The sequence below is a fragment of the Nesoenas mayeri genome, assembly GCF_963082525.1.
Source record: "Nesoenas mayeri genome assembly, chromosome: 21".
Taxonomy (NCBI): Eukaryota; Metazoa; Chordata; class Aves; order Columbiformes; family Columbidae; genus Nesoenas; species Nesoenas mayeri.
In genome coordinates this window covers 2,148,932-2,159,483 of record NC_137571.1, presented here as the reverse complement: position 1 = coordinate 2,159,483, position 10,552 = coordinate 2,148,932, and positions in this window count along the sequence as shown.

Below are 10,552 nucleotides of genomic sequence, written 5' to 3'. Positions count from 1 at the left end.
AGTATGAACTGTAGCTGGGAACAGTTCTTGTCCTTACGGAGCTTGGGCTGATGGCGTCACTTCAATTTCTGCTCCCAAGAAAAGGACGTGGTTTGTTTAAAGGGCTTTAAGGTAGGAATTTTCTGGAAGCTTCATGCTCCTTTATTTGGTACCGGGCAGGCTTTGAAATGTATTTATCTTCGCCCCGCCCTGACAGTTCAACTTTACCTGTTGTAGCCAAAATTCTACATGCTGCCCATCTTTCACATTTTAAAAATTGACACATTTAGGCCTCCTATTTTTAGGAGGCTCTTTATAGAACCCTTGAAATTCTCCTGTTGGCTTTCAAACTAAATTTTGTGTGTGTGTATTTGTGTTTTTTCATATTTTGCCTCACACACCTGCCTGCGGAGTGCAGATGTGCTGACAGAAACACAGGTTAATCCATCCCCTCCAGAAACACTCACAGATATTGTGTTGAATTATTCCCTTTTTAAATTTTAACTGAGAAAAACATACAAAGGCAAATATTTGGATTTTCAGAAGGAAAGTCGAAAACTTCAACAAAACACTAAACTGAAAAGCAGTGGGGAAATGTCACCGTTTAAGCTGATGGGGCCTGTTCCACTGAGGGGATGGGTCGTGGGAGCCCCAACCACCTGGAACTGGTGTGAGAAGGTTAAACCAAAGGAAAATAGGTGTTGATGATGTTGTTTTCTTGTTGATAGTGTAATGGGCCATCACGGCCCCAACCTGACAGTGTTCAAGAAGAGACTGGACACCGTCCTCAGGCACACGGGGTGAGCTGTGGGGTGTCCTGCGCAGGGACAGCAGTTGGACTCTGATCCTGGTGGGTCCCTTCAAACTCAGGACATTCTGTGATTCCACGGCCTGAGCTGGTGTGGAATGACGGCTTTAATACTGTAACAAAGACAAGCACCCTGGCCTGACGTGAGCGATGAAGTTTATCCCCTTGCGAAACCATACTCACCTTCAGCTGTCAGCAGCAAAACCGGCTGTGGGTACCCGAGCACACTGCACCTCCAGATCTTCTCTTGATCTCATGATCCTCTAGCAGGACAGGAGTTAGAGATACTTGTTCGTTGGAAACATTGGGGCCTGGTCCAAGGGGCTGGGGCACGATCCAGCAGCAACCAGGCAGCTCCTTGAAGGGCCGTTACCATGATGATGGTGCCTTTTTTGGTGTTAATAACAAGCGTTGGTTTGGACTACATGAGTGATGCTCTTGAGGGAGTTCCAGCCTTCCTCCATCTGAATCTCGTGGTCTTGTAAGTCATCAGAATGTAAATGCGAGAAATTATGCAGGTGCGATACCTCTTCTCCAAGCTGCCCAAATACGCAACAAAGTGAATAGGGCAAGGTTGGGGAAAAAAAGCAAACAGCTGATGCTTTGACCTCAAGTGACAGAAAATGGAAATTTGGCAGCAGAAGGTTCTGTCCCACCCCGGCGTTGCAGAAAGTGCTGCTCAGGGTTTTGTGCAAGTGGGGAGATGGAGTGATAATCCTTGTGTAACGTTGAGACGCCATGGTCAATGGCAACGGAAGAGCTGCCCTGCAGCTGCCTCCGGCGCGTCCGGTGCCTGCGGGAGGGGAGGGAGCTGTGGCCGGAGAGCTGCACCGCAGGAAGGGGCGATACCCGGTGGTAAAGGCAGCCTGTGCAGGGGGCTGCAGTTCTGCTGGTGCTTAACAAGGTCATTAGTGGGATCTCTAAACTGGAGAAAACCCGTGAAGTTCTGTATGCCCTTTAAAGGTCAGGACTGGAGGTAGAAATGATCTTGGCGAAAGGACGGGTGGTGCGCGACCAAGGTTTCCCAGCACGCTGCCAAGGGAGGGCGGGAACCAGGCTGAAGGGCCGGGGCATCCGGGCAGCAAAACCCGGCTGAAGCCATGTCAGCCGTGGGGAACCCGGCTCCCGCTGGGTGTCCCAGAGCCTGGGGTGGGTGCTGGTGGGTGCTGATCAGCAGTGGGAGCCCCAAGCTGGGTCAGGGGATCTGCTCAGCGCTTGGGAGCAGCTGGAAGGCAAAGTGGGCGTTACAAGCTACGGTAAAGGAACAGGGAGCTCAAATGAAGCTTGCGATGGGACCGAACCCCCCCCGCGCGGTGCTGCCTCTTTCCGCCCATTTCCATCCATCGCTTGTTCCCGGTGCTTTGCCCCTCTTCATCTTTTTGAAGATGTTACTTGGAAACACTTTCTTTCCCTTGTTCACTGACGTGTGTCTGAGAAGGGCAGCAGGGCCGAGGAGGGACAGGAGAGCTTTGTTCGTGTTTTCAGGCTGTTTGGTTTTTCCCTAGCTGGGCAATTGTGGGTAAGAAAATGTTGAATTAAGGTATGGAAATGAGAAAGGATGGCGGGGAGGGAGCTGCAAACTGTGGAAAAGAGATTGAACAAGCTTTGTTATGTATGTTAACTAATTAAACTGGGAATCTACCCAGTTCAGCAGGGCTCCCAGCCGAGCGGGGGGACAGTCTGGGGAGTTCATAGGCAGAGTCAGCACCGCACGTTGTCTCGAGCTTCGTGCTTTCAGAGGTTGCGGCCACATGTGGTCGGTCTCACACAATGGCCTCCAGTTCTGTATCGTCCTTCCCGTAATTCTTAAATAGCTTCACGTTACCCACAAACCAAGCACGTTCGTTGTTCTTTGCTGCGCTCAGCGTACCAAGTTCATCGTCAGCGTGATCTCCGCATTAGCTGGAAGCTGATCATGGGTGACATCCAAACGCTGGCAGCAGAATCAGTGCGTGTGCACAGAGCGGGGTGTGTGTGTGTGTGTGCACGTCCAGGTCTTCCAGTCCTGGTTATTGAACCCAAGCATGTCTCCTGGTCTTGAACTTCGGTGAACTCCCGTTATCCCCTTTGTGACACCACCCCCATCTGTGTGGCAGCTCCTCTGCCCGAGTGCTGTCTGCCGTGATGATCTGTCTCATTATCTGTCTGGCACGGCTGCTGTAATTGCCTCCCACATTTAAGTTCTTCCACCCAGCTCCCTCCTGCACCAAAACCTGCAGTGCGCCTGAGGGTCTTCACACCGAAATTCTGTGAGAACCTCTAATTCTGTGCCCCGGCTGCCTGAGCTCTGCCGGCCCTTGGCTCCCCGTCTCTGTCGGGGGTTCCCTGGCTCCCTGCACCCCCGAGACACCTCGAGCGCATTGAAATACTTTGGGGTTCATGTTCTAAATGTGCAATTGCCCTCATCTTCCTCGTGTGACTTGGGCATGACTCCACGTGTCCTGTGTGCCCGTGGGGACCATCTGTCATTGCCTAACACAGAGGTTGTCTCCCTATGGATGCTGCTCCAAATGCCGCCTGTGAAGGCCCTGCTGGACCTCTTTGCCAAGACCAGCCTTCCTCAAAGGCCGTGCAGGGCCCAGCTGCAGGATTTTGGGGTGCTCTCTCCCCTTTTCCTTATGGATGTGCACCCATTTGCACAAACGTAGCTCCAGGAGGGCTTGGGGCTGCAGAAGTTGCTCTCAGTTGGCCGCTGTCTCCTGAGCTGTAGGTCTTGACACATTCAGAAACTTCCGAATAGGAGAAGAGGTTAATGCAGGATGTGTCCTGTCTGAGATGCTGTTTCACTGAATTGTGGCTTCAGCATCTCCCCGGTGTGGGAGTGGAGCAGCTCGTACCCCACACGGACCTCAGCCTGTTGCTTATGGGCTTGGAATCATGGAATCATTTTGGTTGGAAGAGACTCTCAGGATAATCGAGTCCAACCATTCCCCACCCCTGTCCCTGCCCCATGTCCTGAGAACCTCATGTCCGTCTGTCCAGCCCTCCAGGGCTGGTGACTCCAGCACTGCCCTGGGCAGCCTGTTCCAATGCCCCACAGCCCTTTGGGGAAGAAATTGTTCCTAAATCCAACCTCAGCCTCCCCTGGCGCAACTTGAGGCCGTTTCCTCTGCTCCTGGCGCTTGTTCCTGGGGAGCAGAGCCCGACCCCCCTGGCTCCAAGCTCCTTTCGGGCAGTTCAGAGACCAGAAGGTCTCCCCTCAGCTCCTGTTCTCCAGCTGAACCCCCAGGTCCCTCAGTCTCCATCACACTTGTGCTCCAGCCCCTCACCAGCTCCGTTCCCTTCTCTGCACTCTCTCTAGTCCCTCAATGTCCTTCCTATGATGAGAGGCCCAAAACTGACCCCAGGATTCCAGATCCGGCCTCACCAGTGCTGAGTGCAGTGGCACAATCGCTTCTCTGGTCCTGCTGGCCACACTGTTCCTGACACAAGCCAGGATGCTCTTGGCCACCTGGGCACACGCTGGCTCATGTTCAGCCGCTGGCACCAGCACCCCCAGGTCCTTTTCCTTTTCCAGCCGCTCTTCCCCAGCCTGGAGCGTCCATGGGGTTGTTGTGACCCAGTGCAGGACCCGGCACTTGGCCTTGTTGAACCTCAGACAACTGGGCTCAGCCCATCGATCCAGCTGGTCCAGACCCCTCTGTGTGGCCATCCTGACCTCCAGCAGATCAACACTGCCACCCAGCCTGGTGTCATCTGCAAACTGACTGAGGGTGCACTCGATCCCCTCGTCCAGATCTTGGATGAAGAGACTAAACAGAACTGGCCCCAGCACTGAGCCCCGGGGACACCACTCGTGACGGGCCAACAACTGCACTGGGCTCCGTTCACCACAACTCCTTGGGCCCGGCCCTCCTGCCGGTTCTTTCCCCATCGCAGACACCCCGTCCGGGCCGTGGGGCGGGTTGTGCTCAGGGCCTCCCTCACGTGCTCGTTATCCCAGTAAAAACTCTTCGGGACTGTCGCAGCACATTTTGCAGGTGTTGCCCAGTTGTGACAAACATCATTCACCTCAGACAGTGAAACCCACCAATTCCGGTCAGTGCTCATTGCAGGTCCGAATTTTTGCTTTTTATTATCATTTTTACATTTTTTAATTCTTCAGGGAAGCTATAAAATACAGACATTGTTCATGTTTTATCTCTTCCGTCGGACCTGTCCAGGTGCTTCGGGGTGAAGGGAAATCAGAGCAGATGTGAGTTAGGGCCGAAGTTCCTGACGTGTGGCAGCGTTTTTAATGTTTTGTGTGTAGTCTCGACACACTCTGATAAAACGCTGATAAAATCCGGGGAGAGGGCACGGGGGGGCCCGCGCATCGCGGAGCCGGAGTTTGGTGATTTTGAGGTCTATGGGAACAGAAGCAGGACAAACGCAAACGTGCTGAGCGAGGAGCAGCGTTGTCCTTTTGATGGGAGGTTTTGCACCGTCCTTGCTCTGGGATGTGACGCCTTCTAAAGAGTCTTGTGAAAATGCTTCTAAAATGCAATTGCCCGCAAGTTCCCTGCCGGAGCCGTATTTCTGCAGGCCCCTCAGCCTGGTTTGATGTTTACAGAGACACTCAATGTGGTTCACGTGGTGGATGTTGCTAAATTGGCAGCAGCATCAGGGAGTGTCTGCAATGGGAACAAATGGTGGCTGTGTTGAAGGGGGTACCCGAGCTGCTCAGAAAGGCTGAAGAAGCCGTTGCTGTGCAGCCACATGCTGCTCTGGAGATGAAAGCCGGCAAGATAAAGAAAAGGGCTGGGAAAAGGGCAACGAAGATGCTGCAGGGAGTGGAGCATCTCCCGTGTGAGGAAAGGCTGAGGGAGCTGGGGCTCTGGAGCTGGACAAGAGGACACTGAGGGGGGACTCATTCCTGGGGATCAATATGGAAAGGGGCAGTGTCAGGAGGATGGAGCCAGGCTCTGCTGGTGACAGCCAGGGACAGGACAAGGGGCAATGGGTGCAAACTGGAACACAAAAGGTTCCACTTGAATATGAGAAGGAACTTGTTGGGGTGAGGGTGGCAGAGCCTGGCCCAGGCTGCCCAGGGGGTTGTGGAGTCTCCTTCTGTGCAGACATTCCAACCCGCCTGGACACCTTCCTGTGTAACCTCATCTGGGTGTTCCTGCTCCATGGGGGGATTGCACTGGGTGAGCTTTCCAGGGCCCTTCAACCCCTCACATTCTGGGGTTCTGTGATTCTGTGAATTGGTGTGGAAAGCAAGAACCAACAGAATCAGCAGCAGATAAAACATGAATAAATCATTCCCTGTCCTGTAGCTGGAAATGTGCCTTGAGGAGCGCTCTCAGGCAAAGGAGACCTTTGCTGTGAGTTCTTGGACAACTTGAGTGCTCCTGTCACCTCTGTTTGTCAGTTGCCGGCCTGTCGAGGTTTGATTGCAGGGTGACAATAAACCCTGGCAGATGTTAACTCCCTCTCCCCCTTCCCACTCAGCACAGGCGATCGGGAGGGAAAGAAGGACAGAGAGAAGAGAGTTGGAAACATTAAAAATGTTTTACTAATGCTACTGATAAAAATAGAGAAAATAATACAAAATATACAAAACCAATCTTGAAAGTCCCGGCAACTGCAGAGCCGGCAGCCGAAGTCCTGGACTGGACTCTGCAGCCAACCGGAGCTGGATTCAGTCTGTCACTGGCCTCAGTTGGCAGGGACGACTCGCAAGGTCCTCTCCTCATGTCGCCATAGGGAAAAGGGCCGAGATCCTCGTGATCTCCCCCTTTTCTATGCAGTATCCCGTGAATGGGATGTCACACTCCGTTGGTCAGTTTCTGGTCAGCGGTTTCTCGTTGTCCCTCTCTCCAGATGTCCATCCGTGCTCATCCATAACCTCACATTCCATTGCTGTGTTACCAAAACATGGCTCTGGTTCTCCAGGAAAATGCAGCTGATATGAAGCTTGAGCTGACAGGCAAATTCACCAAAAGAGAAACTTGTTTTCAACAAAACCAGGACACGGGCACAGCTCATTGCTTGTCCTTGGTCACTGATCTGGATGTTGCATTCAGAGGACTCTGGGCTGGCTTTCTGCTTTAAGCACAAGTCTCTCTCTTGCCAGAGTGTGCCGTGGGGCTCACAGCTCTGCGGAGAACTGTCCCATGGGCTGTGTCCCAGTGCGGGTTGACTCTGTTCTGCTATCTGGTGGTGCCAGCAAGGACGTGGTGAATTCCAGCCCTGGTGTGTGCAGGGATGTGGTGGGAGGTGAGCGGCTGAGCTTCCACTGTGGAGACCTCCCAGTGCTGGGCTGGGCTGGGGGATGCCCCAAGGTTGGGCATCAACATCGACCAGGGTTCTGCTGCATCGGAAGATGCTGCTTTATGGGGGACAGACTGCCGTACAAGCAGAATAAGGACACAAGGAAGGCCCAGGATATAATGAATAATGTGAATAAACTGTACACAGCCCTGGTTCTCATAACTCGCCCCGGTGTACGTGATGTTGCTGTGCTGGCTCTCACTAATCGCGGCAGTAGAAAGCTGGCAGGTGTTGGGAGATAAAGGCGCTGATGAGGTAGTGTTAGCTGTGATTTCCTGCACTGGAGGGATGAAAGGATGGTTGCAGAGAGGAAATCTGCTGCTGCTTATGCTGCAGAAGTTGTTAAAGCTGCTTTAGGCAGAGACGAGTGGTGAGGGATCAGAGGCTGAGGCAGAGCTTACGTGTTTGTGGGTCAAAGCCCGTGGGATGCAGGCAGTCAGATGAGGCTCTTCGGTAGAATACCAAGTTACAGGAGCTGTGATGCTTCGTATTTAAGGCCCAGCAGCCCTGCAGGCGGCTCGTTCTTCCTCACGGATGCCAGAAGCAAGGAGCCGAAAGCCTAGTTTTAAATGAGGACGCTAAAAAGTATGTTACATCAGACACCTGGTGCGAGGAAGTCGCTCTCGGTGTCGGGATGCACGGCACACAGCAGAGCTCTCCAGTGTCAGTGTAGGCGTGGTGACGTGCTAAGAAACACTGAAGTCACGTTAGTTAAATACGTGGCTCAAGAAACAACACGGGGCCCTTTCGAAATGAAGCTGCAGGCCTAAAATCTAAAGGAACGGTGTTAGAACTGGACCAGGACATGGAGGAAAGTAGAAGGGGCAGCAAGGGAGACTTTGCCCCAGTACAGGTTGGGTGTGATGCTGAAGGTAAGTTTAGGGATACCATGCATAACTGCTTTGTGAAGCAGAGACTAGAGGACTCACAAGAGGAGGCGTGACTGTTGACATGGCCCAACCTGACAGTGTTCAAGAAGAGACTGGACAACGTCCTCGGACACACGGGGTGAGCTGTGGGGTGTCCTGTGCAGGGACAGCAGTTGGACTCTGATCCTGTGGGTCTTTCCAGCTCAGGACATTATATAATTCTATGATAATAAAAGAACAGACTAAAGGGTAAAACACTTGCAGAAGCTTTGAAGATTTAATAGCATAGTGGAGACCTATATATATATATATATTTAGTGAAGGCCAGCGTGGCTGCCCAGGAGGGCTAGGACAGGCCAAACTGCAAGGAAGATGCCTGAGAAGCACGTTCAGGGTTATCCCAGGTAGACTGGAAGGCTCGGATCTCCCCTTTACCTCCTTCAGAGTAAGAGCTCAGGATGTCAGGAGAAACTGGTGGATGCACAGCAAACCACAACTCGTCCTTCTCCCGTTGGTGCGCGGTGAAGTACGTAGACATGGTTGTGTAGGGTAGTACAGAGGTTAAGGGCTTACAGGTTTGCAGAAACCGGTCTCGGAAGGAAAAACTATCCAGCAGTGCCTTGAAAGCTCAGTGGTGGGAGAAGGAGCCTGTGACCTGTCTTGTGTGAACCTACTTCTGACCCAGAGGACACCTTGACTCTCATCTGCTGGACTCTCAAATGGCAGCTTTAATGGGATGTTTGCCAAAAATATGTCTCTGTCCCAGACGTCTGTAAAGCCATAGGAGGCTGGTTCAGAGCTGACAACTTGGATAATTCAAAGCGTATTGTAACGGTGCCACGTTAAATAATGCAGCATATGGACAGCATTGGCGTTAATTTTTAAAAGGTTTGAGTTATGCACTAGTTCCTGATTGCTTTTTGGTCTGTGACATATCCTCCAACCCTCTTCCTCTCTGTGTTACTCAGATGCTATCGATTCATGGAGATTTCTCTAGAAATACTGGGACTTTCATGCCCTTTTTTTTTTTCCCCTATAAATAATCACTGTTGATTTGCTTCATGCATTAAAAATAAGATTGTCTCATAATTTTTCAACAGAGCCCATATAGTGTCTTTTTTTTTTTTTATGAGGGAACAGTCATTGAGTGAGATTATTGATGAAGGCAACGAATTTGCACATTTGAAAAAGATGCTATGTTAGGAGAAACTGTAAAGACAAGATCAAAATTCAAGCTTACTTGGACAAACTGGAGATCTGAAAGCGATAGGATGCTCTTTAGTAAAGATGCTGCCTGTTGTCTTCCTGGCACTGGAATTATCAATGCACGAAAGCACAACGGGACAGACCGATCTGAAGGAAAGCACAGATTTATTGCGGACCTCGAGGTGAAGGTGAGACAGATGGGTCATGCTGGTGTGGAAGTGGCAGGCACAAAATCACCTTCCATTGCGAGCAGGAGAGGAATGCAGAAGCACCCAGGACAAGGCTCTGGGGTGAGGACCGCGGGCATGTGCTGGGACGGGGTCACCTCCATCGTGCTGCTGAGGGAGAGAAGCTGGAGATGGTTGGTTGGATCCAGCAAGTCCTCAGGTAGTCAGCTAATCCTGACCACAGCTCCTGGGCTAAGGACTCGAGTATTCTTTCCCTTAAAAGTCCTCTTCAATGCACATCTCAATACCTCTTAAAACCAGACCAGAGTTTACTGTGGGCAAAGCACCATAGACAACAACTCTGTGAGGTCTGCAAGCCATGCAACACTTCAGTTTGTTCCATTCAAACATGAATATCTGGTTTATTTTAACATCTATTCACTGAGGCTGAGGAATAAGGACTTTTGAGGAGGGACAAAGGTGCCATGGGTGGGATACCTCACATGGCTGGATGCGGGTGGTTCAGGAGAGACAGGAGGAGGTTAGCGTGCTCTGTACAAAGCAGTGGTGGGCCAGCCAGGAGCTGGTGGGGAGGACTCAGAGAATGGACTAACACAGGTGACCATTGTGTGATGAAGAAGAGGAGGCAAATGAAACCTCGCAGTCAGAAAAAGCTTTGCAATCTCAGGTCCTGGTGCTCATCAGGATCTTCAGTCACCCTGGTGGGGCAGAAGGGCAACAGGCCTGGGCGCGAGCAACCCAGGAGACTCCTGGAGTGCGTTGGAGACAACCCCTTTGTGCTGATAATCAATGAACCAGGAGATGTGCTGCTGGTTCTGTTGCTCATAAACAAGGAAGAGCTGATTGGGGGTGTGAAGACAGAGATTGGCCTGTACAACAGCCCTGAGCTGGTGGAGTTGAGCGTCCTGAAGAGAAGGGAGCAAGGCAAATCAGAATTGCAACTGTGGACACAGGTCCCATGAAGAGTGTTTTGTTGCAGTAAGTTCTTTGGACTCATATGACTAATTAAGGAAGAATTTGTTCCTAGGGATGACATCCCTTGCCTTTTCATCCTGTCCCTCATTTCTTGAGTCTGTTTGGGAAAGCTTCGCCAGGCATAACTGGGAATAAGAAGGTCACCCATTCCAGACAGGTGTGATCTTGCACATGCTGGTGCTTCCAGTACTCAAGGCGCACGCAGGGGAAACCTCAGGCCTCAGAAATAAATGAAACTTTCAGCAGTTTGGCTGCTTAAAGAAGGTCAC